Source organism: Dendrobates tinctorius, unplaced genomic scaffold, assembly GCF_039654945.1.
Source record: "Dendrobates tinctorius isolate UK_male_01 unplaced genomic scaffold, ASM3965494v1 ptg000245l, whole genome shotgun sequence".
Classification (NCBI taxonomy): Eukaryota; Metazoa; Chordata; class Amphibia; order Anura; family Dendrobatidae; genus Dendrobates; species Dendrobates tinctorius.
Window position 1 is genome coordinate 10,071,336 of NW_027361912.1, and position 27,876 is coordinate 10,099,211.

At 49.1% G+C, this 27,876-nt stretch overlaps 15 non-coding genes and 1 pseudogene across 15 annotated transcripts; all 16 read right to left on the reverse strand.

The window, feature by feature from the left end:
* Positions 1 to 162: 162 nt before the first annotated feature.
* Positions 163 to 303, reverse strand: LOC141062113 (U4 spliceosomal RNA). The gene has a single exon (XR_012223911.1). It is a non-coding gene; the product is annotated as a U4 spliceosomal RNA (small nuclear RNA).
* Positions 304 to 586: 283 nt separating this feature from the next.
* Positions 587 to 727, reverse strand: LOC141061713 (U4 spliceosomal RNA). Its single transcript, XR_012223548.1, has one exon. It is a non-coding gene; the product is annotated as a U4 spliceosomal RNA (small nuclear RNA).
* A 283-nt stretch (positions 728 to 1,010) lies between these two features.
* Positions 1,011 to 1,151, reverse strand: LOC141061692 (U4 spliceosomal RNA). The gene has a single exon (XR_012223529.1). It is a non-coding gene; the product is annotated as a U4 spliceosomal RNA (small nuclear RNA).
* Positions 1,152 to 1,436: 285 nt separating this feature from the next.
* On the reverse strand, positions 1,437 to 1,577 carry LOC141062695 (U4 spliceosomal RNA). The gene has a single exon (XR_012224437.1). It is a non-coding gene; the product is annotated as a U4 spliceosomal RNA (small nuclear RNA).
* A 283-nt stretch (positions 1,578 to 1,860) lies between these two features.
* LOC141062030 (U4 spliceosomal RNA) lies at positions 1,861 to 2,001 on the reverse strand. Its single transcript, XR_012223836.1, has one exon. It is a non-coding gene; the product is annotated as a U4 spliceosomal RNA (small nuclear RNA).
* Positions 2,002 to 2,279: 278 nt separating this feature from the next.
* Positions 2,280 to 2,420, reverse strand: LOC141062059 (U4 spliceosomal RNA). Its single transcript, XR_012223862.1, has one exon. It is a non-coding gene; the product is annotated as a U4 spliceosomal RNA (small nuclear RNA).
* A 275-nt stretch (positions 2,421 to 2,695) lies between these two features.
* LOC141062221 (U4 spliceosomal RNA) lies at positions 2,696 to 2,836 on the reverse strand. Its single transcript, XR_012224009.1, has one exon. It is a non-coding gene; the product is annotated as a U4 spliceosomal RNA (small nuclear RNA).
* A 278-nt stretch (positions 2,837 to 3,114) lies between these two features.
* On the reverse strand, positions 3,115 to 3,255 carry LOC141062563 (U4 spliceosomal RNA). The gene has a single exon (XR_012224318.1). It is a non-coding gene; the product is annotated as a U4 spliceosomal RNA (small nuclear RNA).
* A 283-nt stretch (positions 3,256 to 3,538) lies between these two features.
* Positions 3,539 to 3,679, reverse strand: LOC141061137 (U4 spliceosomal RNA). The gene has a single exon (XR_012223027.1). It is a non-coding gene; the product is annotated as a U4 spliceosomal RNA (small nuclear RNA).
* Positions 3,680 to 3,955: 276 nt separating this feature from the next.
* On the reverse strand, positions 3,956 to 4,098 carry LOC141062494 (U4 spliceosomal RNA). The gene has a single exon (XR_012224256.1). It is a non-coding gene; the product is annotated as a U4 spliceosomal RNA (small nuclear RNA).
* A 283-nt stretch (positions 4,099 to 4,381) lies between these two features.
* Positions 4,382 to 4,522, reverse strand: LOC141062503 (U4 spliceosomal RNA). Its single transcript, XR_012224264.1, has one exon. It is a non-coding gene; the product is annotated as a U4 spliceosomal RNA (small nuclear RNA).
* A 283-nt stretch (positions 4,523 to 4,805) lies between these two features.
* LOC141061972 (U4 spliceosomal RNA) lies at positions 4,806 to 4,946 on the reverse strand. Its single transcript, XR_012223784.1, has one exon. It is a non-coding gene; the product is annotated as a U4 spliceosomal RNA (small nuclear RNA).
* Positions 4,947 to 5,229: 283 nt separating this feature from the next.
* On the reverse strand, positions 5,230 to 5,318 carry LOC141062780 (U4 spliceosomal RNA; annotated as a pseudogene).
* Positions 5,319 to 15,278: 9,960 nt separating this feature from the next.
* On the reverse strand, positions 15,279 to 15,420 carry LOC141062536 (U4 spliceosomal RNA). The gene has a single exon (XR_012224294.1). It is a non-coding gene; the product is annotated as a U4 spliceosomal RNA (small nuclear RNA).
* A 283-nt stretch (positions 15,421 to 15,703) lies between these two features.
* On the reverse strand, positions 15,704 to 15,845 carry LOC141062436 (U4 spliceosomal RNA). The gene has a single exon (XR_012224204.1). It is a non-coding gene; the product is annotated as a U4 spliceosomal RNA (small nuclear RNA).
* A 281-nt stretch (positions 15,846 to 16,126) lies between these two features.
* Positions 16,127 to 16,267, reverse strand: LOC141062685 (U4 spliceosomal RNA). Its single transcript, XR_012224428.1, has one exon. It is a non-coding gene; the product is annotated as a U4 spliceosomal RNA (small nuclear RNA).
* Positions 16,268 to 27,876: the final 11,609 nt, after the last annotated feature.

Sequence of the window (27,876 nt, forward strand, 5' to 3'; positions counted from 1 at the left end):
CTAAGGGCCCAGGAAAGACATAATTTTTGGCAATTACAGGCAGATCGCCTCACTCTCTTTTTCTGCTACAGGCAACAAACATCAATCCATTGCTGTGGGAAGCAAGGCTTCTCTTCCACACTGGGAGAAACTAAGACTGTCATTTGCATACCATGGATTAAGTCTCCTGAGAGACCAACAAAAATTGCCAAAGCTGACTGTATTTCAAGTCATCATGGCTGGGTATTGGGAAATGTTTTCAATTAGCAATAATCACGCCTCTGTTAATCCTCATGGGCTACGATATTGCCACTGCGCAAAGTTGAAGGACCTGAGGTGACCAAGGCCTTCCCGCTTCCAAGGCAGAGCTTGTTTAATCCATGGTGAGTTTCAAATCACCACTAGACCTCCCAAGCTGCTTCCAGGCATCCTGGGATTCCACATGCTAAGGGCTCAGGAAAGACATAATTTTTGGCAATTACAGGCAGATCGCCTCTCTCTCTCCTTCTGCTCCAGGCAACAAACATCAATCCATTGCTGTGGGAAGCAAGGCTTCTCTTCCACGCTGAGAGGAGCTAAGAATGTCATTTGCATACCATGGATTAAGTCTCCTGAGAGACCAGCAAAAATTGCCAAAGCTGACTGTATTTCAAGTCATCATGGCGGTGTATTGGGAAAAGTTTTCAATCAGCAATAATCACGCCTCGGTTAATCCTCATGAGCTACGATATTGCCAGTGCGCAAAGTTGAAGAACCTGAGGTGACCAAGGCCTTCCAGCTTCCAAGGCAGAGCTTATTTAAGCTATGGTGAGTTCCAAATCCCCACTAGCTCTCCCACGCTGCTTCCAGGCATCCTGGGCTTCCACATTCTAAAGGCCCAAGAAAGATGTAATTTTTGGCAATTACAGGCTGATCGCCTCACTCTCTTCTTCTGGTACAGGAAACAAACATCAATCCATTGCTGTGGGAACCAAAGCTTCTCTTCCACACTGGGAAAAGCTAAGACTGTCATTTGCATACAATGGATTAAGTCTCCTGAGAGACCAACAAAAATTGCCGAAGCTGACTGTATTTCAAGTCATCATGGCGCAGTATTGGGAAAAGTTTTCAATTAGCAATGATCACGCCTCGGTTAAACCTCATAGGCTACGATATTGCCACAGTGCAAAGTTGAAAGAACTGTTGTGAGCAAGGCCTTCCCGCTTCCAAGGCAGAGCTTGTTTAAGCTATGGTGAGTTCCAAATCCCCACTAGCCCTCCCACGCTGCTTCCAGGCATCCTGGGCTTCCACATTCTAAGGGCTAAGTTAAGACATAATTTTTGGCAATTACAGGCAGATCACCTCATTCTCTTCTTCTCCTCCAGGAAACAAACATCAACCCATTGCTGTCAGAAGCAAGGCTTCTCTTCCACACTGGGAGGAGCTAAGACTCTGTCATTTGCATACAATGGATTAAGTTTCCTGAGAGACCAAAAAAAATTGCCAAAGCTGACTGTATTTAAAGTCATCATGCCAGGGTATTGGGAAAAGTTTTCAATTAGCAATAATCACGCCTCGGTTAATCATCATGGGCTACGATATTGCCACTGCGGAAAGTTGAAGGACCTGAGGTGACCAAGGCCTTCCCGCTTCCAAGGCAGAGCTTGTTTAATCCATGGTGAGTTTCAAATCCCCACTAGCCCTCCCACGCTGCTTCCACGCATCCTGGGCTTCCACATTCTAAGGGCCCAGGAAAGATGTAATTTTTGGCAATTACAGGCAGATCGCCTTACTCTCTTCTTCTGCTACAGGCAACAAACATCAATCCATTGCTGTGGGAACCAAAGCTTCTCTTCCACACTGGGAGTAGCTAAGACTGTCATTTGCATACCATGGATTAAGTCTCCTGAGAGACCATCAAAAATTGCCGAAGCTGACTGTATTTCAAGTCATCATGGCTGGGTATTGGGAAAAGTTTTCAAATAGCAATAATCACACCTCGGTTAATCCTCATGGGCTACAATATTGCCACTGCACAAAGTTGAAGGACCTGAGGTGACCAAGGCCTTGCCACTTCCATGGCAGAGCTTGTTTAATCCATGGTGAATTCCAAATCACCAGTAGACCTCCCACGCTGCTTCCAGGCATCCTGGGCTTCCACATTCTAAGGGCCCAGGAAAAATATAAATTTTGGCAATTACAGGCAGATCACTGTCTCCTTCTGCTCCAGGCAACAAGCATCAATCCATTGCTGTGGGAAGCAAGGCTTCTCTTCCACCCTGGGAGGAGCTAAGACTTTAATTTGCATACCATGGATTAAGTCTCCTGAGAGACCAACAAAAATTGCCAAAGCTGACTGTATTTCAAATCATCATGGCGGGGTATTGGGAAAAGTTTTCAATTAGCAATAATCACGCCTCAGTTAAACCTCATGGACTACGATATCGACACTGCGCAAAGTTGAAATAACTGGTGTGACCAAGGCCTTCCTGCTTTCAAGGCAGAGCTTGTTTAAGCTATGGTGAGTTCCAAATCCCCACTAGCCCTCCCACACTGTTTCCTGGGCTTCCACATTCTAAGGGCCCAGGAAAAACATAATTTTTGGCAAATACAGGCAGATCGCCTCACTCTCTTCTTCTGCTACAGGCAACAAACACCAACCCATTGCTGTGGGAAGCAAGGATTCTCTTCCACACTGGGAGGAACTAAGACTGTCATTTGCATACCATGGATTAAGTCTCCTGAGAGACCAGCAAAAATTCCCAAAGCTGACTGTATTTCAAGTCATCATGGCGGGGTATTGGGAAAAGTTTTCAATTAACAATAATCACACCTCGGTTAATCCTCATGGGCTACGATATTGCCACTGCGCAAAGTTGAAGGACCTGAAGTGACCAAGGCCTTCCCGCTTCCAAGGCAGAGCTTGTTTAATCCATGGTGAGCTCCAAATCACCACAAGACCTCCCAAGCTGCTTCCAGGCATCCTGGGCTTCCACATGCTAAGGGGTCCGGAAAGACATAATTTTTTGCAATTACAGGCAGATCACTGTCTCCTTCTGCTCCAGGCAACAAGCATCAATCCATTGCTGTGGGAAGCAAGGCTTCTCTTACACACTGGGAGAAGCTAAGACTTTCATTTGCATACCATGGATTAAGTCTCCTGAGAGACCAACAAAAATTGCCAAAGCTGACTGTATTTCAAGTCATCATTGCAGGGTATTGGGAAAAGTTTTCAATTAGCAATAATCACGCCTCAGTTAAACCTCATGGGCTACAATATTGCCACTTAATAAAGTTGAAAGAACTGTTGTGACCAAGGCCTTCCTGCTTCCAAGGCAGAGCTTGTTTAAGCTATGGTGAGTTCCAAATCCCCACTAGCCCTCCCACACTGCTTCCAGGCATCCTGGGCTTCCACATTCTAAGGGCCCACGAAAGACATAATTTTTGGCAATTACAGGCAGATCGCCTCACTCTCTTCTTATGCTACAGGCAACAAACATCAATCCATTGATGTGGGAAGCAAAGCTTCTCTTCCACACTGGGAGGAGCTAAGACTGTCATTTGCATACAATGGATTAAGTCTCCTGAGAGACCAGCAAAAATTGCCAAAGCTGACTGTATTTCAAGTCATCATGGCGGGGTATTGGGAAAAGTTTTCAATTAGCAATAATCACGCCTTGGTTAAACCTCATGGGCTACGATATTGCCACTGCGCAAAGTTGAAAGAATTGTTATGAACAAGGCCTTCCCGCTTCCAAGGCAGAGGTTGCTTAATGCATGGTGAGTTTCAAATCACCACTAGACCTCCCAAGCTGCTTCCAGGCATCCTGGGCTTCCACATGGTAAGGGTTCAGGAAAGACATAACTTTTGGCAGGCAGATCGCCTCACTCTCTCTTTCTGCTCCAGGAAACAAACATCAATCCATTGCTGCGGGAAGCAAGGCTTCTCTTCCACGCTGGAAGGAGCTAAGACTGTCATTTGCATACCATGGATTAAGTCTTCTGAGAGACCAGCAAAAAATTGCCAAAGCAGACTATATTTCAAGTCATCATGGCGGTGTATTGGGAAAAGTTTTCAATTAGCAATAATCACGCCTCGGTTAATCCTCATGAGCTACGATATTGCCACTGCGCAAAGTAGAAGGACCTGAGGTGAGCAAGGCCTTCCCGCTTCCAAGGCAGAGCTTATTTATGCTATGGTGAGTTCCAAATCCCCACTAGCGCTCCCAAGCTGCTTCCAGGCATCCTGGGCTTCCACATTCTAAGGGCTCACTTAAGACGTAATTTTTGGCAATTACAGGCAGATTGCCTCACTCTCTTCTTCTGCTCCAGGAAACAAACATCAACCCATTGCTGTCAGAAGCAAGGCTTCTCTTCCACACTGGGAGGAGCAAAGACTTTCATTTGCATACCATGGATTAAGTCTCCTGAGAGACCAACAAAAATTGCCAAAGCTGACTGTATTTCAATTCATCATGGCGTGGTATTGGGACATGTTTTCAATTAGCAATAATCACGCCTCGTTTAAATCTCATGGGCTATGATATTGCCACTGCGCAAATTTGAAGGAACTATGGTGACCAAGGCCTTCCCGCTTCCAAGGCAGAGCTTGTTTAAGCCATGTTGAGTTCCAAATCACCACTAGCCCTCCCATGCTGATTCCAGGCATCCTGGGCATCCACATTTTAAGGGCCGAGGAAAGACGTAATTTTTGGCAATTACAGGCAGATCGCCTCACTCTCTTCTTCTGCTACAGGCAACAAACATCAATCCATTGCTGTGGGAAGCAAGGCTTCTCTTCCACATTGGGAGGAGCTAAGACAGTCATTTGTATACCATGGATTAAGTCTCCAGAGAGACCAACAAAAATTGCTAAAGCTGACTGTAGTTCAAGTCAACATGGCAGGGTATTGGGAAAAGTTTTCAATTAGCAATAATCACGCCTCGGTTAAACCTCATGGACTACAATATTGCCACTGCGCAAAGTTGAAAGACTTGTTGTGACCAAGGCCTTCCCGCTTCCAAGGCAGAACTTGTTTAAGCTATTTTGAGTTCCAAATCCCCACTAGCCCTCCCACGCTGCTTCCAGGCATCCTGGGCTTCCACATTCCAAGGGCTCAGTTAAGACGTAATTTTTGGCAATTACAGGCAGATCGCCTCACTCTCTTCTTCTGCTCCAGGAAAAAAACATCAACCCATTACTGTCAGAAGCAAGGTTTCTCTTCCACACTGGGAGGAGCTAAGACTGTCATTTGCATACCATGGATTAAGTCTCCTTAAAGACCAACAAAAATTGCCAAAGCTGACTGTATTTCAAGTCATCATGGCGGGGTATTGGGAAAAGTTTTCAATTAGCAATAATCACTAGAGTTGAGCGACTTTTGGTTTTTTAGGGTCGCGTTTCGTTTCGTGAAACCCGACTTTTCCAAAAGTCGGGTCGAGCAAGATCGTCCGATTATAGGGAAAAGTTGGGGTCGTCCCGAAACACGAAACCCAATGTAAGTCAATGGGGAATAAAAGTCGGCAGTGAGAGGAGGACAGGAAACACACCAACAGTGCCCATTTGAATGCCAAAAGCATCAATTCTTCTTACTTAAGCTTGTCAACCTTAATTAACTTCATAATACAAGTTACGCACTGAAAAATGGGGGTTATTTGGCTACAGTCTGTGGGGGGGACGGCTGGCTCCAGGTTTTCATGTGCCCTGGGCGAAAGAGCGCCCCTTTAACACATACCACAACTCATCATGCTCCGATACGGCAGAGAAATAGCGGTATAGTACAATGAAAAATACTTCACTTTTTACATCTCATGACGAGGCCCATCTATTTCTCCATACAGAATCATTGGTCCCATATAATGTTTGAAACAGTATATGATGAGCTCCACATAATGCTACAGTATATGTTGGTCCCCATGGATGAAGCTCCACTGTCTTATGGGCCCAAATAATGCTCCAAACATAATGGGCCCCATTTCTAATGCTCTAGTGTATAATGGGCCCTGTAAATGCTGCTCCAGTGTCTGATGTCCACCTTTGGAATGTTCCAGTGTATGGTGGGCCCCATCTATCATTCTCCAGAGCATAGTGCTCCCCAAAAATTGCTGTCCCAACATTGAAAACAATCAAATAAGTCTCCTAGCTAGGGAATCCCTGTACTTGTCTGGAATCCTCGTCGTCCCCATCTTCCATCTCACTGCACAGTATTTCAACTTTGCAAGTGCTGTGATCCTGAGCAAGCAGGGGGGGCCCACTCGTTGGCGACGGCACTGGCACAGGGCCACTGATAGTACGGTGGTGTGTCTGATGGCGGGTGGGCCGAACCTGCACTTTCATCTGCAGCTTCCTCTTTGTCACCGTGTAAGATGGAACTGTATATGGGAAGGGTAACCTGAGTTTCATCAGGGTCAGATTCAGGCCGTGTAGCGTGCGAGGGGAATGTAGTGGTCTGGGTCAATGTACCAGCAGATTCATCGAGCAGTGGCTGGGCATCAGTGCACTTGTGTCGCACCCAGGAGTACGGTCGCCACAGTGGTATTACCTTCTTCCTAGGGAGTGTGATGTCATGCTTGGGAGCAACGAACGATCTCTCTAGCAGGTTAACTGATTGGGCGGCGTTATTACCACGAGTCATGACCCTCCAAACAGCGTTCATGAAGGCAAAGTGTTTGTTTTACGTGGGCAGTATGGTTGCAAAGCTGAACCTTAAAGGAATGTCCAGAAGGGCACCACCAGGAGTGGAGCCTACGGTTAAATTCGACTCCACCTAGGAAACCTCAACCATGCCAGCTACAGAACAGATGCACACATTGCAATCTTAATTCCGTTAATGAACGAGACTCCGTCATGCCCCGCGGTCCGAGTCCGGCTTACTAGAGGGACACGTGAGGCTCTGGCACATGAGATTGGCCAGTAACTGGTGTGTCATGCCCTTACATGTCCGTGGCTGCATGTGCACTACACTGAAAAGGCCAGCGTTTGTCGCTTACAGGTGCAGATAACCCGCTGAACAACGTTAGTGACGGGGATCACTGATTACAATTATTACCCGAGAACAATGATTTCCCAGTAAGTGCAGGTCAACCGCAGTTCCGGAATTAGGCCTAACCGTCATTCCTGAAAAAATGAAAAACTTACGTGTGCAAACCACAGGTGCTGTAGCTTGCTTAACAGCTCGCCAGCCATTCTCACGCCCAGTATGGATTACACGTGATTGCACAAAGGTGAGAAAGGGTACCGTATCCCCGGATAACATGTATGGATAGCGTACACATTCAAAATATATGTCTATACATCAGGAGGCAGGCTCAGATGGTGTTAGGCCCAGTATGGATTGCACGTGATTGCACAAAGGTGAGAAAGGGTACCGTATCCCCAGATAACATGTATGGATAGCGTACACATTCAAAATATATGTCTATACATCAGGAAACAGACTCAGACGGTGTTAGGCCCAGTATGGATTGCACGTGATTGCACAAAGGTTAGAAAGGGTACCGTATCCCCAGATAACATGTATGGATAGCGTACACATTCAAAATATATGTCTATACATCAGGAGGCAGGCTCAGATGGTGTTAGGCCCAGTATGGATTGCACGTGATTGCACAAAGGTTAGAAAGGGTACCGTATCCCCAGATAACATGTATGGATAGCGTATACATTCAAAATATATGTCTATACATCAGGAGGCAGGCTCAGACGGTGTTAGGCCCAGTATGGATTGCACGTGATTGCACAAAGGTTAGAAAGGGTACCGTATCCCCAGATAACATGTATGGATAGCGTACACATTCAAAATATATGTCTATACATCAGGAGGTAGGCTCACACGGTGTTAGGCCCAGTATGGATTGCACGTGATTGCACAAAGGTTAGAAAGGGTACCGTATCCCCAGATAACATGTATGGATAGCGTACACATTCAAAATATATGTCTATACATCAGGAGGCAGGCTCAGACGGTGTTAGGCCCAGTATGGATTGCACGTGATTGCACAAAGGTTAGAAAGGGTACCGTATCCCCAGATAACATGTATGGATAGCGTACACATTCAAAATATATGTCTATACATCAGGAGGCAGGCTCAGACGGTGTTAGGCCCAGTATGGATTGCACGTGATTGCACAAAGGTTAGAAAGGGTACCGTATCCCCAGATAACATGTATGGATAGCGTACACATTCAAAATATATGTCTATACATCAGGAGTCAGGCTCAGACGGTGTTAGGCCCAGTATGGATTGCACGTGATTGCACAAAGGTTAGAAAGGGTACCGTATCCCCAGATAACATGTATGGATAGCGTACACATTCAAAATAAATGTCTATACATCAGGAGGCAGGCTCAAACGGTGTCAGGCACAGTATGGATTTGACGGCCCAGACTACACAGCGGAGGAGCAGGGAGAGGTAAAGATTGCAAATGCTGGGGCCCTGCCCAAGCAAGGGGGCCCACTCATGGGTGTCGGTACTGGCACTGGGCCCCTCATAGTACGGCGGTGTGTCTGACGGCGGGTGTGCACCACCACCGTCAGAGACACTTGATTGCACTATGAGGGACCCTGTGCCAGTGCCCGCGCCCAAGAGTCGGCCTACCCACCTGTCCAGGGCAACGGCACTCGCACGGTGTCGTGCGCTAGGTGGTGACCCCGGCCATGGGGGGGGAGGCAGCACAGTTAGGGAGTTTTAGAAAGTGGCATATGTTGATGTTGGACATTCAGCTGATGCAAAAGGTGAAATAGGTCAAGTCCCAGGAAGAGGTGGACCAAAGCAAGCCATTTTTCTGTCACCCTATGTGTCATCAGGGGAAGGTGGGACAAAATCCTTGAAAACCCATGCGTGGTTCATTTTAATGAAGGTTAGATCATCCACATTTTGGGTTGACAGATGGGTCCTTTTTTCTGTCAGGATTGATCCAGCTGCACTGAAGACTCTTTCCGATAGCACACTTGCAGCTGGGCAAGCGAGCTCCTGTAAGGCATATTGTTCCAATTCAGGCCAGGTGTCCAGTTTAGCGGCCCAATAGTCAAAGGGGAATGACTTGTGTGGGAGAACATCGATATGGGAGGAAAAGTAGTTTGTAACCATAGTTGACAACTGCTGTCTCCTGTCACTTTCCATCGATGCAGTATTACCAGTTGTGTGAGCGGTACTTGAAAAATCAGTCCACAACATTGTCATGAAACCCCTGTCTCCAACGCCACTTCTGCTGTGTGCACCATGAACACCTCTGCCAAGCTGCCCCCGGCCCGTACGGCTCGTGTGAGAACCATCACCGCTGCTGTGTGCTGGGAATGCCTCAAGCAACCGATTTACCAGAGTTGCTTGTTTATTAGCCAATATTAGGTCAAGGTTCTCCTGTGGCATGATGTTTTGTAATTTGCCTTTATAGCGTGGATTCAGGATGCTGGCCAACCAGCAGTCGTCATCGTTCATAATTTTGGCAATGCGGGGGTCCCTTTTTAGGATCCGCAAGGCATAATCTGACATGTGGGCCAATGTTCCCGGTGTCAGTGATGCACTGCGAGTGCTGGTTGGAGGAGCACTTTCTGGCAAATCCACATCCCTCCAGTCACGCACAAACCCTGTACCAGACCTTGCCACGCCAACATTTTCACTTGCCCCACGAGATGCATCCTCCTCCCCTAAGTAATCATCCCCATCATCCTCCTCCTCCTCCTCCTCTTCTTCCTCCACCTCGTCCAGGATAGGTCCCTGAGCAGACAATGGCTGAATGTCATCAAGGATTCCCTCCTCCTCTTCCTCCTCATCAACATTGGCTGCAGAAGCCTGCTCCTTAAGGTGCGTCAAAGTTTGCATGAGCAGACGCATAAGTGGGATGCTCATGCTTAGGATGGCGTCGTCTGCGCTTACCAGCCGTGTGCATTCCTCAAAACACTGAAGGACTTTACAGAGGTCTTTCAGCTTCGACCACTGCACACCTGTCAACTCCATGTCTGCTCTCAAAGTGCCTGGCCGTGTATCCTCCCACAAATGCATTATGGCCTGCCTCTGCTCGCACAGCCGCTCCACCATGTGCTGGGTGGAGTTCCACCTTGTTGCAATGTCGATAATGAGGCGGTGGTTGGGAAGGTGGAGCAATCGCTGCAGCTTCTGCATACGAACGGAGTGTACAGGCGACCGGCGGATGTGCGCGCACAGTCTTCGCACCTTCTGGAGCAGGGCTGTTAACTCCGGATAATTTTTGAGGAAGCACTGCACCACCAGGTTCAAGGTGTGAGCCAAGCAAGGTATGTGGCTGAGTTTTGAAAGGGCTATGGCTGCCACAAAATTACGGCCATTATCACTAACTACCTTGCCTGCCTCAAGATGTACACTGCCCAGCCATGACTCAGTTTGTCGCTTCAAGTACTCGGCCAGCACCTCGGCGGTGTGTCTGTCGCCCAAACACATCATCTGCAACACAGCCTGCTGACACTTTCCACTAGCTGCTCGATAGGGGGACACCTCGTGTGCAACAGTGGCAGCTGCAGATGGAGTGCTCGTACAACTGCGCTCTGTGGACGACCTTTCGCTTCTGGAGGAGGAGGAGGAGGGTGGAACGCCTACAGCCAACTGTTTCCTATACCGTGGGCTAGGCAGCACTGTCCCACCACCGCTGTCCCCTGTGGACCCTGCATCCACCACATTAACCCAGTGCGCAGTGATGGACACGTAACGGCCCTGGCCATGCCGACTGGACAATGCATCAGTTGTGAGGTGCACCTTTCCGCTCACTGACTGCTTGAGTGCATGGACAATGCGGTCTTTCACATAATGGTGGAGGGCTGGGATGGCTTTGCGAGAGAAGAAGTGGCGACTGGGTAGGTCATAGCGTGGTACTGCATAGGCCATGAGTTTGCGGAAAGCTGCGCTTTCCACCAACCGAAAGGACATCATCTCAAACGAGATTAGTTTGGCAATGAGGGCGTTCAAACCCAGTGTACGCGGATGAGAGACTGAGTACTTGCTTGACCTACTCATAGTGTCTGGGAGGGTGAGCTGGACTTGAGAGCTGCATATGGCGGAAGTAGCGGTGGACAGGGCGGACTGAGAGAGGGTTGATGATGGTGATGGAGTTGGTGTTCTTTCTGATGGCCTAGAATCAGTCTTTCGTTGATATAACAGTGGGATTCCCTGACTGCTGTGGCCTAGCAACGACACCTCAACAATTGCTGCTGTGCTAACCGGTGGGCTTACAGTGGGGGAAACAATATAGCGTTGCTGACTACCTTCGTTGTGATCAGTTGCACATGTGGCACTTGAGGTTTGGTGTTGTGTCCACGCTTGCAAGTGCATGGTGTTTAAATGTCTAAGCATGCAACTGGTATTCAAATTTTTCAGATTTTTCCCTCGGCTAAAGGTCTTTGCGCACTTCTTACAGATAACCTTGGCCTGATCATGAGGATTTTGTTCAAAAAAGTGCCACACTGCACTCTTCCTACTTTGGCAGACATTTTGCGGCCTAGCACGCTGTGATCTTTTGACCCTCTGGACAAGCTGTCCAGCAACTCTTTTGATTTTTGGAACCTGTCTTTGGAGTGCTCCGGGCCTGCCAGATAACAGCTGTTGCGATGTCGATGTCTGCTGTGGATGCTCCTCATCTGAGCTATTGGAAGCAGCACCCTCTTCCCCCAATGGATGCCAATCTGGGTCAACAACTGGGTCATCCATCACCTCCTCTTTATTGTCATGTGCACCTTCCTCTGTGTCACCGTGTATGGTGGTATAGTGTGCGGGAAGGGGCACCTGAGTCTCATCAGGGTCAGAATCTGGCTCTGTACACTGCGAGGACAATGTAGTGCTCTGAGTGAATGTACCAGCAGAATCATCCATCAGCGGCTGTGCATCAGTGCACTCCATGTCAGATTCATCTTGGCCTGGGTAATTCACCATTTGACTTGATAATCCAGGCATGGTATGTGAAAACAGCTCCATGGAGTAATCAGTAGTATGGCCTGCGTCATCCTTCAATCTTGATTGGGGTGAAGGACACAAGGAAAGGTGTGGTTCATGAACATGAGCCTCCAATGACGACTCAGTGCTTTTACTTTTTACAACTGAAGAAGAGGAGGCGATAGAGCTGGAGGCTGAGTCAGCAATGTAAGACAAAACTTTTTCCTGATGCTCTGGCTTTAAAAGCGGTTTGCCAACTTCTAGAAAACTAAGCCTTCGAAGCCTTATGGAGCCAGACGATGACGCAGGCTCAACACCTCCTGCATTCGGTCCTATTTTGCTCTTGCCACTACCATCAGATCCACCACCAACACCATCGTTACCAGCTGCCAACCCCCGCCCAATTCCACGGTCTCTTCCACCAGCCTTCCTCATTTTTGGTAGAAATGTAGACAAAATCCAACAAACTATATAGTAATGTAAAACAAGGTACAAGGTGTCTATAGGACAGGGGAGATTTTGAATTTCTGCTCACAATAGTGGATACTGGACACTTTTGGATTGTGTGAGGCCCACTGAATATCTGAGCGCTATGTCACAGGCTCGATGGCACAGCTGTGACCAAAGTGACTAGAGGATAAGTGAGATTTTGAATTTCTGCAGACACTTGTGGACACTGGACACTTTTGGATTGTGTGAGGCCCACTGAATATCTTAGCGCTATGTCACAGGCTCGATGGCACAGCTGTGACCAAAGTGACTAGAGGATAAGTGAGATTTTGAATTTCTGCAGACACTTGTGGACACTGGACACTTTTGGATTGTGTGAGGCCCACTGAATATCTGAGTGCTATGTCACAGGCTCGATGGCACAGCTGTGACCAAAGTGACTAGAGGATAAGTGAGATTTTGAATTTCTGCAGACACTTGTGGACACTGGACACTTTTGGATTGTGTGAGACCCACTGAATATCTGAGCGCTATGTCACAGGCTCGATGGCACAGCTGTGACCAAAGTGACTAGAGGATAAGTGAGATTTTGAATTTCTGCTCACACTAGTGGACACTGGACACTTTTGGATTGTGTGAGGCCCACTGAATATATGAGCGCTATGTCACAGGCTCTATGGCACAGCTGTGACCAAAGTGACTAGAGTATAAGTGAGATTTTGAATTTCTGCAGACACTTGTGGACACTGGACACTTTTGGATTGTGTGAGGCCCACTGAATATCTGAGCGCTATGTCACAGGCTCGATGGCACAGCTGTGACCAAAGTGACTAGAGGATAAGTGAAATTTTGAATTTCTGCAGACACTTGTGGACACTGGACACTTTTGGATTGTGTGAGGCCCACTGAATATCTGAGCGCTATGTCACAGGCTCGATGGCACAGCTGTGACCAAAGTGACTAGAGGATAAGTGAGATTTTGAATTTCTGCTCACACTAGTGGACACTGGACACTTTTGGATTGTGTGAGGCCCACTGAATATCTGAGCGCTATGTCACAGGCTCGATGGCACAGCTGTGACCAAAGTGACTAGAGGATAAGTGAGATTTTGAATTTCTGCAGACACTTGTGGACACTGGACACTTTTGGATTGTGTGAGGCCCACTGAATATCTGAGCGCTATGTCACAGGCTCGATGGCACAGCTGTGACCAAAGTGACTAGAGGATAAGTGAGATTTTGAATTTCTGCAGACACTGGACACTTTTGGATTGTGTGAGGCCCACTGAATATCTGAGCGCTATGTCACAGGCTCGATGGCACAGCTGTGACCAAAGTGACTAGAGGATAAGGGAAATTTTGAATTTCTGCAGACACTTGTGGACACTGGACACTTTTGGATTGTGTGAGGCCCACTGAATATCTGAGCGCTATGTCACAGGCTCGATGGCACAGCTGTGACCAAAGTGACTAGAGGATAAGGGAGATTTTGAATTTCTGCAGACACTTGTGGACACTGGACACTTTTGGATTGTGTGAGACCCACTGAATATCTGAGCGCTATGTCACTGGCTCGATGGCACAGCTGTGACCAAAGTGACTAGAGGATAAGTGAGATTTTGAATTTCTGCAGACACTGGACACTTGGATTGTGTGAGACCCACTGAATATCTGAGCGCTATGTCACAGGCTCCATGGCACAGCTGTGACCAAAGTGACTAGAGGATAAGGGAGATTTTGAATTTCTGCAGACACTTGTGGACACTGGACACTTTTGGATTGTGTGAGGCCCACTGAATATCACAGCGCTATGTCACAGGCAGAAATTGGCTAGTATATCACAAACTACAAGGTGTATGTAGAATTGGGCAGAGTAGGAATCTCCCTAGAGTGCAGGTCTGTAAGAACGGACCATGTCCTCGACTTATTCTCACAGAGTGACACAGATAGCTTCACTGTGGCTGTGATAACAGCCCTTACACGGTACTGTGTGAGGAGCGTACACCGCTGTATGGTGTGAAAAAATGCACGCTCAGTACCTCAGCAGGACAAAAAAAAAAATTGGGATTGCTTTTAAAAAAAGCAGTTTGCAGAGCAGTGGGTGAACAGCAATGCAGCTGTCAGGAAGCCTTAGAAGGCAGCCCAACAACCAACACCACTCATACACCACAATATAGCCTCCCCTTGCACTGCACACACAGTGACTGGTGTGTTGTACAGGCACAATCGCTAGCAGCAGAAGCAGTTTTTTTTTCTTCTTCCCTGCCTAACACTCTCCCTACAGAATCAGCATCAACCTCTCCCTATGCTAAGATCGGCAGAAGTAAGATGGTGGTCGGCGTGCACGCCCTTTTATACCCCCTGTGATGCCCACCAAAGCAAGCCAATCACTTGCATGACCTTCTGAAAGATGGTGGTGACCCGTGCCTATGTCATCACGTTGCCCACAGTGTCCGTGGATCCTGATTGGCTGAAAAAGAGCGCAAAACAAACTTTTGAAACGCGACTTTGGCGCGTAAGTCACCGACCTCTTGGCCGACCTCATCCTAGGGTCGGTTTCATTTCATGACACCCGACGCTGCCAAAAATCTGCGACTTTTGAAATTTTTCGACCCGTTTCGCTCAACTCTAATAATCACACCTAGGTTAATCCTCATAGGCTACGATATTGCCACGGTGTAAAGTTGAAACAACTGTTGTGACCAAGGCCTTCCCGCTTCCAAGGTAGAGCTTATTTAAGCTATGGTGAGTTCCAAATCCCCACTATCCCTCCCACGCTGCTTCCAGGCATCCTGGGCTTCCACATTCTAAGGGCTCAGTTAATATGTAATTTTTGGCAATTACAGGCAGATCGCCTCACTCTCCCCTTCAGCTCCAGGCAACAAACATCCATCCATTGCTGTAGGAAGCAAGGATTTTCTTCCACGCTGGGAGGAGCTAAGACTCTGTCATTTGCATACAATGGATTAAGTCTCCTGAGAGACCAACAAAAAATTGCCAAAGCTGACTGTATTTCAAGTCATCATGGTGGGGTATTGGGAAATGTTTTCAATTAGCAATAATCACGCCTCGTTTAAATCTCATGGGCTACGATATTGCCACTGCGCAAAGTTAAAAGAACTGTTGTGACCAAGGCCTTCCTGCTTCCAAAGCAGTGCTTGTTTAAGCAATGGTGAGTTCCAAATCCTCACTAGCCCTCCCACACTGCTTCCAGGCATCCTGGGCTTCCACATTCTAAGGGCTCAGTTAAGATGTAATTTTTGGCAATTACAGGTAGATCGCCTCACTCTCTTCTTCTGCTCCAGGCAACAAACACCAACCCATTGCTTTGGGAAGCAAGGCTTCTCTTCCACACTGGGAGGAGCTAAGACAGTCATTTGCATACAATGGATTAAGTCTCCTGAGAGACCAACAAAAATTGCCAAAGCTGACTGTATTTCAAGTCATCATGGCAGGGTACAGGGAAAAGTTTTCAATTACCAATAATCACGCCTCAGTTAAACCTCATTGGGCTACGATATTGCCACTGCGCAAAGATGAACCAACTGAGGTGATCAAGGGCTTCCCACTTCCAAGGCAGAACTTGTTTAAGCCATGTTGAGTTCCAAATCACCACTAGCCCTCCCACGCTGCTTCCAGGCATCCTGTGCTTCCACATGCTAAGGGCTCAGGAAAAACAATTTTTGGCAATTACAGGCAGATTGCCTCACTCTCTCCTTCTGCTCCAGAAAACAAACATCAATCCATTGCTGTGAGAAGCAAGGCTTTTCTTCCACACTGGCAGGAGCTAAGACTGTCATTTGCATACCATAGACTAAGTCTCCTGAGAGACCAACAAAAATTGCCAAAGCTGACTGTATTTCAAGTTAACACGGCAGGGTATTGGGAAAAGATTTCATTTAGCAATAATGACACCTTGGTTAAACCTCATGGGCTACGATATTACCACTGCGCAAAGTTGAAGGAACTGAGGTGACTAAGGCCTTCTCACTTCCAAGGCAGAGCTTTTTTAAGCTATGATGAGTTCCAAATCACCACTAGCCCTCCCACACTGCTTCCAGGCATCCTGGGCTTCCACATTCTAAGGGCTCAGGAAAGATGTAGTTTTTGGCAATTACAGGCAGATCCCCTCACTCTCTCCTGCTCCAGGCAACAAACATCAATCCATTCCTGTGGGAAGCAAGGCTTCTCTTCCACACTGGGAGGAACTAAGACTCTGGCATTTGCATACCATGAAATAGGCTTAAATTCCCCGCACTTCAGCAGTGAGCTGCTCCACACGATCAGACAATTGCTTAATCTCCATTAAGAAAAAATTACCCCTACGGCCTCAGAGAAATAGAGGAAAAAATATACACAAAAAAAAAAAATTCTGACACTCTTTTTTTTTTTTCTCCCTCCTACAATTCTCTCCTGCTATTACCGTAGAATCTGCGGTATGGCTGGTGATTCTGTTATGAATGAGTCACCGGAGGAGGAGAAAACAAAAATACAAGCTACGTCCAGAAAACCGGAGAGGTTGGTAACTAGCGGATTGCAGACCCCTGATCCTATTCACCACAGCTAACAGTAGCCGTGGGGGGTTCCTACGGTGGTCCTAGACCCCTCGTCACAGCCGGAGAACTAAATAAACCTAAAGAAAGAAAGGGGAAATCTAAACTGCCCCAGAGCAGACTCCAAAGCAATAGACAGCCCCCAACATGTATTGTTGGTGAAAAACAGATGAAAACACAAACACAGACAGAAAGACAGGCTGAGCAAATGATGGGGCCCAACTAACTAGATAGGAAAGGACAGAAAAGATGCTGGCTGCAATCCTCAAAAACCCTACCAAAAATGTCCCAACAGTCTGACAGGAAAAAAGGCCCTGAAGTCGCTAGACTTCAAAATCACTATATCAGCACTCAGGTATATTCTGAAAACAGAGCAAAGAGATCAACTGATCAGAGACAAAAATGGAATTCAGCCAGTTACAGCAAGGGCTGGCTGAACACAAACACTAAGTAAACCAGACAAAATCTCATGGAATAATAGCAGGGCAAAAATTTAGCTTTTAGGAGACAGGAACTAAACTGGATGCAAGAGCTCAGAGCAGAAAGGATCACCAGCAACCCTGCAGGGCGGCGGCTGCCTTATATCCACTCAGAGATTCCGGATGTCCAATCACACTCCACCTGTTCAGATGACAGGTTCTTCCCATCCAAATCAATTTCACTACCTCCCTTCACCAGCAGAGGGAGTTCATCAGACATCAAAGGTGAAGGGGAAAATGAACTCACAACAGCTCTCCTCAACTGCAGCCAAGCCTGCTGCACCTGCCAGTGCTCTCTTCAACTGCAGCCAGTCCAGTTGCACCCACCAGTGCTCATCTCAACTGCAGCCGATCAAGTTGCACCTACCCTTGTTCATGTCAACAGCAGCCGAGCCTGCTGCACCCTCCAGCTCTCCCCTTAACAGCAGGCAGTCCAGTTTCACCCACCAGTGCTCACCTCATTGGCAGCTGATCCTGCTGCACCCGCCAAAGCTCTCCTCAACTGCAACTGGTCTAGTTGCACCTTCCAGAGCTCATCTGAACTGCAGCCGGTCCAGTTGCACCCACCTGTGCTCATCTCAATGGCAGCCAAGTCTTATGCACCTGCCAGTGCTTACCTCAATGGCAGCTGGTCCAGTTGCACCTACCAGTGCTCAACTCCATGGCAGCCAGTCCCGCTGCACCCCACAGTGCTCATCTCAATGGCAGTCAAGCCTGCTGAACCCACCAGTGCTCACCTCAACGGCAGCTGTTTCAGTTGCATTAGCTAGTGCTCACCCAAATGGCAGCCGAGCCTGCTGCAACCACCAGTGCTCACCTTAATGGCAGCCGGTCCAGTTTCTCCAGCCAGTTCTCCTCAATGACAGCTGGTCCAGTTGCATCCACCAGTGCTCATCTCAATGGCAGCCAAGCCTGCTGCACCGCCAGTTCTCAACTCAACGTCATCCAGTCCAGTTGCACCCCCTAGGGCCCCCCTCAAGGGCAGCCAATCCAGTTTCACTCACCAGTTTTCATCTCAATAGCAATGGTGGGTGCAGAAGGCTCAGCTGCCATTGAGATGAGCACTAGTGGGTGCATCTTGACTGGCTGCCATTGAGGTGAGCCCTTGCGAGAGCCGCATTGGCAATTTTTCCATGGCATGCAAATGACAGTCTTAGCTCCTCCCAGTGTGGAAGAGAAGCCTTGCTTCCAAAGCAATGAATTGATGTTGCTTTCCTTCCTTCCTGGTCCCAGAGCTTGTATCTCAGCCTCTGTACCCGCCAGTGCTCACCTCAATGGCAGCCAAGCCTGCTGCACCCACCAGTTCTCAACGGCAGCGAGTCCAGTTTCACCCGCTAGTTCTCACCTCAACGGCAGCTGAGCCTGCTGCACCTGCCAGTGCTCACCTCAATGGCAGCCAGTTCAGTTGCACCCGTTAGTAGTGTTGAGCGATACTGTCCGATATCATGAAATATTGGATCGGACCGATACCCAAACAGTATCGAATATCGCCGATTCCGATACCGGAAGCCAATGCTAGTCAATGGGACAGAAATATCGGAATTAAAATAAACCCTGTCTTTCCTTGTAGGGTTATTCTACATGAAGGAAAACAACTAAGAATAATGTAGAATGTACTGGGGGAGGTGGAGGAGACATTAAAGGCATAGAGGTTTAGCCCAATCAAATGGAAAAGCTGGAATTAATTTTTTTTTAAGACGTTTGGAGTTACAAAGATATTGACTATGTTAACCTTTTTTATATTTTGTCAGATATGTATGTTTTACTACTTCCATGCTCTTCACCTTCTTTTTTACTTCTCCCACATTTTCTCCTTCATGATCCTCAGCAGGAGCAGCATCTTTTTCATCAACTTCTTCACCTTATTCATCTTCTTCTTCACCTTCTTCCTATTATTCCTTTTTTTTTACATTCTTCATATTCTTCTTATTCAACTATTATTCTTCTTCATATTCTACTTCTTCATCTTCTTCCTATTCTTCTTGTTCATCATATTCTTATTTGTGACAGGCATTCCTGTAGTTGTTATCTATAAAAGTTTGAAGATTACACCTTCCGTTCTGCCTGTCACAAAAGATTTACAACAGGATTTGTCCGCGTTCAGTTTGGCCTGCAGCAGCAGGCATTTTCCAGGGGCACCACGAGGAGGAACGGACTCACCCTCATACACTGCTTAGTCTTCTTCTTCTTATAATTTAGATAATATCTTTTGCTGATTTTTAGTCTTATGCTTAATATTCTTCTGCTTTTTGTTCTTCTGCTTCTTGGTCTTCTGCTTCTTGGTCTTCGGTCTCTTGTTGTTCTGTATCTTGGTGGTTGTCTTCATGTTCTTTGTCGTCTTGGTCATCTTCTTCAGGGTCATCTTTTGGTCTTCTTCGGGGTGGTCTTCTGGGTCGTCGTCTTCAGGGTCATCGTTTTCGTGGTCGTCGTCTTCTTCGGGGTGTTCTTCAGGGTCGTCGACTTCAGGGTCGTCGTCAGGGAGATCCAGAGTGATTACCAAAAACCATTTCCAAAAGCTTGAACTTGGAAATGTAGCAGAAGGTACAAGAAGGCTGAGGAACTGCCGAGAACCAGCTGATGGTACTGGAACCTGGATGGGTAGCAGAAGGAACAAGAGCCAATGGCACTACCGAGGACCAGCTGATGGTACTGGAACCCGGTTACTAAGCAGGAGGTACCTGTGCTAGAAAGCACTACCAAGGACCAGCAGACGTTGCTGGAACTCGGATACCGAGAAGGAGGCACTGCCGAGAACCAGCTGACGGTGCTGGAAACCGGATGGGTAGCAGAAGCTGCAAGAGCCAATGGAACTACCGAGGACCAGCTGGCGGTGCTGGAACCCGGAGGGGCAGCAGAAGGAACAAGAGCCAATGGCACTACCGAGGATCAGCTGATGGTGCTGGAACCTGGTTACTAAGCAGGAGGTACCTGTGCTAGAAAGCACTACCAAGGACCAGCAGACGTTGCTGGAACTCGGTTACCAAGAAGGAGGCACCTAAGCCAAAGGCACTGCCGAGAACCAGCTGACGGTGCTGGAACCCGGATGGGTAGCAGAAGCTGCAAGAGCCAATGGAACTACCGAGGGCCAGCTGATGGTGCTGGAACCCGGAGGGGCAGCAGAAGGAACAAGAGCCAATGGCACTACCGAGGACCAGCTGACGGTACTGGAACCCGGTTACTAAGCAGGAGCTACCTGTGCTAGAAAGCACTACCAAGGACCAGCAGACGTTGCTGGAACTTGGATACCGAGAAGGAGGCACCTAAGCCAAAGGCACTGCCGAGAGCCAGCTGATGGTACTGGAACCCAGATGGGTAGCAGAAGGTACCCAAGAAAAACAAAGTTGCAAGGCCGCGAGCCGGCCGCAGTTACCAAAACCCACAGTCCTACAGGGGGTGCTTGTCCTGTTGGCACTACGGAACCAGCCTTTATTGCCAGATCCTGCAGCCCACATAGGAAGCACTTAAACTGCAGGCACCATAGACTCGGCTAACCCGACCGCAACTCGACAGGACAACGTATTGGTGGCAAAGTGACGTTGACACTACCCGGAAACAGCTGGCGTGCTGGAACCAGGCTGGGCAGGAGGGAGTACCCATGCCAAAGACACTGCCGAGAACCAGCTGACGGTGCTGGAACCTGAATGGGTAGCAGAAGCTACAAGAGTCCATGTAACTACCGAGGACCAGCTGAAGGTGCTGGAACCTGGAGGGGCAGCAGAAGGAACAAGAGCCAATGGCACTACCGAGGATCAGCTGATGGTGCTGGAACCTGGTTACTAAGCAGGAGGTACCTGTGCTAGAAAGCACTACCAAGGACCAGCAGACATTGCTGGAACTCGGATACCAAGAAGGAGGCACTTAAGCCAAAGGCACTGCCAAGAACCAGCTGACGGTACTGGAACCCGGATGGGTAGCAGAAGGTAACCATGACAAACAAAGTTGCAAGGCCGTGAGCCAGCCACAGTTACCGAAACCCTCAGTCCTACAGGGGGTCCTTGTCCTATTGGCACTACGGAACCAGCCTTTGTTACCAGATCCCGCATCCCACATAGAAAGCCCTTAAACTGCAGGCACCATAGAGTCGGCTAACCCGACCGCAACACGACATGACAAAGTTTTGGAGGCAAAGTGACGTTGACACTACCCGGAAACAGCAGGCGTGCTGGAACCAGGCTGGGCAGGACGGAGTACCTGTGCCAAAGACAATGCCGGGAAACAGCTGGTGGTGCTAGAACCCAGGGAAAATACTACAAACAGAGTGAAGACAGAGGCCTAATTGGAGCAAGTTTAAAATCTGTAGTTGTGTGAGTGTGGACAGAGCAGGAGAAATTGCCGGGCACACAGCTGGGGATCAGATGACAATTCTGAACCCCAATAACACTGGAGCATATGTTGACTGTGCAGATGGCACTTTTGAGCAGCAACTGGTGGTGTTGTAGACCAGGGCCAATCAGGGTGTAGGCTGAGGCCTAATTTCATCAAGTTTAATATTTGTTGTAGACTACAACTGATTTTAAACGTGCTCCAATTAGGCCTCTGGCTCCACTCTGTCTCTAGTATTTACCCTGGCCTCCAACACTGCCAGTTGCTGCTCAGAAGTGCCGTGTGCACAATCAACACTTGTTCTTGTGTTACTGGGGTTCAGTAACGTCAGCTGATCCCCTGATGTGTGTCCAGCTAAGTCTCCCGCTCTGTCCACATTCCCACTTTTTGTAGCTATTACAATGCAGGAAGGTAACCTACAATGCAATAGATGAGGCTACAAAAAATAGGCTAATACCAACCTGGCTGGGGCTGCAGGCCACAAGCCAGAAGAAAGGGTCCGCTATCTACTCCTATAGTGTTTGCAACAAACCAATGTAGATGGATACGGATGGAATGACACTAATAGGAGAAAAAATCAGGAAAAATGAGGTGCAATAAAACAAAAAAAGGACTATGTATGAGGCAGTGACGCACGCTGAGTGGACTACAACTAGAGGTGGCTGCAGAACACACTACAGCGTGATCTGCACTCACACACAGAGGCCTCACAGACAGCCGTGAACAGTGCAGAGAACTGGGCACTAGCACTGAAAGGCTGCAGAAAGGCTCCGCTATCTACTCCTATAGTGTTTGCAACCTATGTAGATGGATACGTATGAAAGCACACTGATAGGAAAAATCAAGAAAAATGAGCAGCAATAAAACAAAAAAAGGACTATGCATGAGGCAGTGACGCACACTGAGCTGACTACAACCAAAGGTGGTGCAGAACACACTACAGCGTGAGCTGCACTCACACACACAGACCTTGCAGACAGCTGTGAACAGCGCTGCAAGGCAAAAGAAAGCTACAGTGGTTGATAATGTAGCCTGGGTAAAGCACAATATTATATAGCAAATCGCTATCTCTAACTGTCTCTCAGAGTCTTGAACAGCAGCCTGTCCCTAACTGAATTCACAGCACAGTGAACCCAAAATGGTGGCTGCGGCTTTTATAGTGCATCATGACATCATTTCAGCAGCCAATCACAGCCATGCCATTAGTTAACATGCCTACATGCCTAACAGGATGTGCCCACGCTTCTGAGGATTCCTCATTGGCTGAATCAAATCAAACTGGGTAATAGCATTATGGGAACTTCCGATTCCGGTATTCGATATGCAAAAAGTATCGGAACTCAGTATCGGCCGATACCCAATATTTGCAGTATCGGAATGCTCAACACTACCCGTTAGTGCTCACCTCAACGGCAGCAAAGCCTTCTGCACCCACAAGTGCTTACTTCAATGGCAGTTGGTCCACTTGAATATACCAGTGCCCATCTCAACAGCATCCAGTCCTGCTGCACCCTTCCTTCATTCCTTCCTATCAGTTTGTTTTCCTAAGTCTAGTCAGATCTCAGGTTCAAGTGCTTGTATCTCAGCCTGCTGCATCCACTATTGCTCACCTCAATGGCAGCTGAGCCTGCTACACCAGCCAGAGCTCACCTCAATGACAGCCAGTTCAGTTGCACCCGTTAGTGCTCATCTCAATGGCAGCAGTGTTAGGGTCGGCGGAACGCACCAAATATAAATAATAGTAGGTGCGTTTGCCGCCCGGGGTCCACCGTGCGGTAGGTGACAAGACCGCTGCTGAACAATGGCAGATGCACCTAGTAGGTGCGGGACTGCGCTCGGGTTAACGTCACCCGAACGCTAAGGGCGACTCCGTACAAACACAGAGTGGCTTGGAGAACACAAAAGCAAAGGCACAGGTCCTGTTAGTGTCACAGAGGCCTGCGTGTGGCGTCGCAGCCGCAAAGACCAATAGTTGCTGTTAATACAGCGCAGCGGCAGAGAAAAGCTGCAAGCGTCGGCGCCGAGGACCGGGCGCCGACGGACGCTAGTGTAGGTGCGGAGCAAGTGGCATGTAGCTTGCCACAACCCTGGAGCTGACTATTCACACTCGGTCACCACTCGTAATATCAGAGGGTAGGGGTTTCATAATGAAAAAGCCAACTTCATGGCTAGCAGCTCCCTGTCGCCGATGGAGTAATTTTTCTCCGCCGGTGAGAAGGTCTTGGAATAGAAGAAGCAGGGATGCTTCCGACCTTGAGCATCCTTTTGATAAAGGACTGCTCCTGCACCGACGGAAGAAGCGTCTACCTCAAGGATAAACGGCTTATCCACATCGGGACGATGTAATATGGGAGCGCCAGCAAAATGTGATTTTATAGCCGAGAAGGCCTTGGAGACATGTTCTGACCAAGCATTGGGGTTAGCCCCCTTCTTGGTGAGAGCAACCAAAGGAGCCACCAGTGTGGAAAAGTGTGGTATGAACTGGCGGTAGTAATTCACGAACCCCAAAAAGCGCTGCACCGCTTTGAGGGAATGGGGCTCCTGCCAGTCCATTACCGCTTGTAGTTTGGCAGGATCCATGGCCAGCCCCTGGGCCGAGATGATATAGCCCAGGAACGGCAAGGACTCCTGCTCAAACTGGCACTTCTCCAGCTTGGCAAATAGCGAGTTCGCCCGCAGACGGTCGAAGACCCTGCAGACGTCTCTCCGGTGGGTGGTCAAATCTGGCGAAAAGATGAGTATGTCATCCAAATAGACCACCACCGAGGTAGAGAGCATGTCGCGGAAGACGTCGTTGACAAAATCTTGGAAGACAGCTGGCGCATTACAAAGGCCAAAGGGCATAACCAGGTATTCGTAATGGCCATCCCTGGTATTAAAAGCTGTCTTCCATTCGTCTCCTTCACGAATGCGGATCAGGTTGTATGCACCCCGCAGATCTAATTTAGTAAAGATCCGGGCCCTCCGCAACCTGTCAAATAACTCCGAGATCAATGGTAGGGGGTATTTGTTTTTAACCGTGATAGCATTGAGACCTCGGTAGTCAATGCAGGGGCGTAACTCTCCGTTCTTCTTCTGTACGAAGAAGAACCCTGCACCAGCCGGTGACACAGATTTTCTGATGAAACCCCTAGCCAGGTTCTCCCGGATATATTGGGACATAGCCTCCGTCTCAGGGAGTGATAAGGGGTAAACACAGCCTCGGGGAGGCTCTGTGCCTGGCAGGAGATCAATCTGGCAATCATAGGAACGGTGCGGCGGGAGCGTCTCCGCAGACTTCTTAGAGAAGACGTCCGCGTACTGGTGGTAGGGTTTGGGGAGCGCGGAGAGATCCGCAGGCACTTCAGTGGAAGCCAACTGAACGCTGCCCCTCAGGCACCTTCCCTCACAGTCCTTGCCCCAGCCCATTATCCTCCCCGAAGCCCAGTCAATATGAGGGGAGCGGCAACGAAGCCAGGGAACTCCGAGGAGCACCTGATCGATGCCATTGGGCATAATAAGCAGGGACAGAGTCTCCTGATGTGAGTGTGAAATAGAGAGTCCGAGTGGGGCTGTCTGATGGGTCACCTGAGACGGTAACGGTGCCCCATTTACCACCCTAATGGTCAGAGGTTGGGAGAGTAACACCAGAGGGATAGCGTGTCTCTGGGCAAAAGTCGAGGACATAAAGTTCCCCTCGGCCCCAGAATCCAGGGTGACCTCTGCCTCCCAGGTGGAGGACCCACTATCTAATGTACCCCGGAACACCGGTTTGGGTGAAAAGGGTCCCACCTTGGATTGACCACCACCTACGGCCACTGAATGTGGTCATCTTTTCGGCCGCTGAGGGCATGTGCCAGCCGAGTGGCCAAACTGTCGGCACTGATAACAGCGCACAGAGCTTCGCATCGGATGCAACTTAGAGCCGGTGCGAAACACCTCCATAGGCTCAGAGGAAGGAAGCTCCTGTGCGGGATATATCAGCGGCTCGGTAAAGGTGGGAGCCAAATTAACCCTACGTCTGGGTTGCGCTCATTCCAAACCGCGCTCCGTGAAGCGGAGATCAATGCGGGTGGAAACGGCGATCAACTCCTCCAGACTTGTGGGAATTTCCCTAGTAGCTAGAGCATCTTTTACATGCTCAGCCAGGCCTCTCCAAAACACCGGGACCAACACTTTGTCCGGCCACTCTAACTCGGAAGCCAGTGTCCGAAACTGGACAGCATGATGGCTAACCGAAAGTGACCCTTGTGTTAAGGATAACAGTTGGAGAGCCGTATCGTGTGTGACCCGTGGTCCCAAGAAGACTTGCTTCAGAGCCGCGAGGAGCTGAGCAGCTCCCTGTACCATGGGATAATCACGTTCCCACAATGGCGTGGCCCACTGTAATACCCGGCCAGACAACAGGGAGACAATAAATCCCACCTTAGCCCGCTCTGTAGGAAACCATGCAGCCAGCAACTCCAGCTGAATGGAGCACTGACTAACGAATCCCCTACAGGAGGCACTATCACCCGAAAACTTATCGGGGAGCGGGAAGCGAGACATTGTCGGCAAGGGCAAAAGTGTGGGCGCACGTGAGACTGCCTCAGCGACTGTCTGAGCAGCAGCTAGCACAGCATTTGCAGCTGAGTTGGTGCTCTCAATAGCCGCCAACCTGCTCTCCAGCTGCCTAATGTAGCGCTGCAGCTGCTGCACGTCTGCCATTGCCAGACAGACCCTGGCGCTAGTGTAATGTTAGGGTCGGCGGAACGCACCAAATATAAATAATAGTAGGTGCGTTCGCCGCCCGGGGTCCACCGAGCGGTAGGTGACAAGACCGCTGCTGAACAATGGCAGATGCACCTAGTAGGTGTGGGACTGCGCTCGGGTTAACGTCACCCGAACGCTAAGGGCGACTCCGTACAAACACAGAGTGGCTTGGAGAACACAAAAGCAAAGGCACAGGCCCTGTTAGTGTCACAGAGGCCTGCGTGTGGCGTCGCAGCTGCGAAGACCAATAGTTGCTGTTAATACAGCGCAGCGGCAGAGAAAAGCCGCAACCGTCGGCGCCGAGGACCGGGCGCCGACGGACGCTAGTGTAGGTGTGGAGCAAGTGGCGTGTAGCTTGCCACAACCCTGGAGCTGACTATTCACACTCGGTCACCACTCGTAATATCAGAGGGTAGGGGTTTCATAATGAGTCAGACACCAGTCCATGCATCCATCACCATACACACACAGAATAATATGCTACACTAGCGCATGGCCGAGCCGCCATGCGGGCTTTTTATAGCCAAGCGCTTCCGGGACCTTCCAGTACTTTGGGAAGGACCAATCAGATCCGACATAGGACCTGAACATGTGACCCCTGCTCTCCACTGAGAGGACAAGTTGTGGGCATGCCCAGTAGCACGGCACGAGGACTTAGCCTCTGGAGCAGTTCCCTGCAAAGCAGGTTGCGCTACCATTGCTGCACCAGAGGTGGCAGCAACATCCAGGCTCACAGAACGAGTCTGAGGGGAATGCCTGGCTCGCCGAGATTGCTGAGCAGGAGTCTGAGCGGTCGGAGGAGAATGAAAGACCGCAGGATGTCTGGCTCTGGATTCCCACTGTGCAGTGCCAGGAACCCGACGCCTAACAAGCAGGTCCAATTGCACCTGCTAGGGCTCACCTCAACTGCAGGTGGTCCAATTGAACCCACCAGAGCTTATCTCAACAGCAGCCAGTCCAGTTGCTCCCACCAGTGCTCACCTCAACGGCAGCTGAGCCTGCTGCACCCCCCAAAGCTCATCTCAATGGGAGCCAAGCCTGCTGAACCCACTAGGCCGCCAGTGCTCACCTCAGTGGCTGCCAGTCCAGTTACACCGGCTAGAGCTCACTTCAATGGCAGCGGGCCCAGTTGCAACGACCAGTGCTTACTTCAACAGCAGCCAGTCCAGTTGCATTTGCCATTGTTCACCTCAACAGCAGCCGGTTCAGTTGCACCCGCCAGAGCTCTCCTCAACTGCAGCTGGTGTAGTTGCAACCTCCACGCTCATCTCAACTGCAGGCGGTTCAGTTTCCCCCACCAGAGCTCATCTCAATTGCAACCGAGCCTTATGCACCTACCAGAGCTCACCTCAGTGGCAGCCGGTCCAGTTGCACCTGCTAGTGCTCACCGTAACGGCAGCCGAGCCTACTGCAACCACCAATGCATACCTCAATGGCAGACGGTCAGATTGCACCCACTAGTGCTCACTTCAAAGGCAGCCAG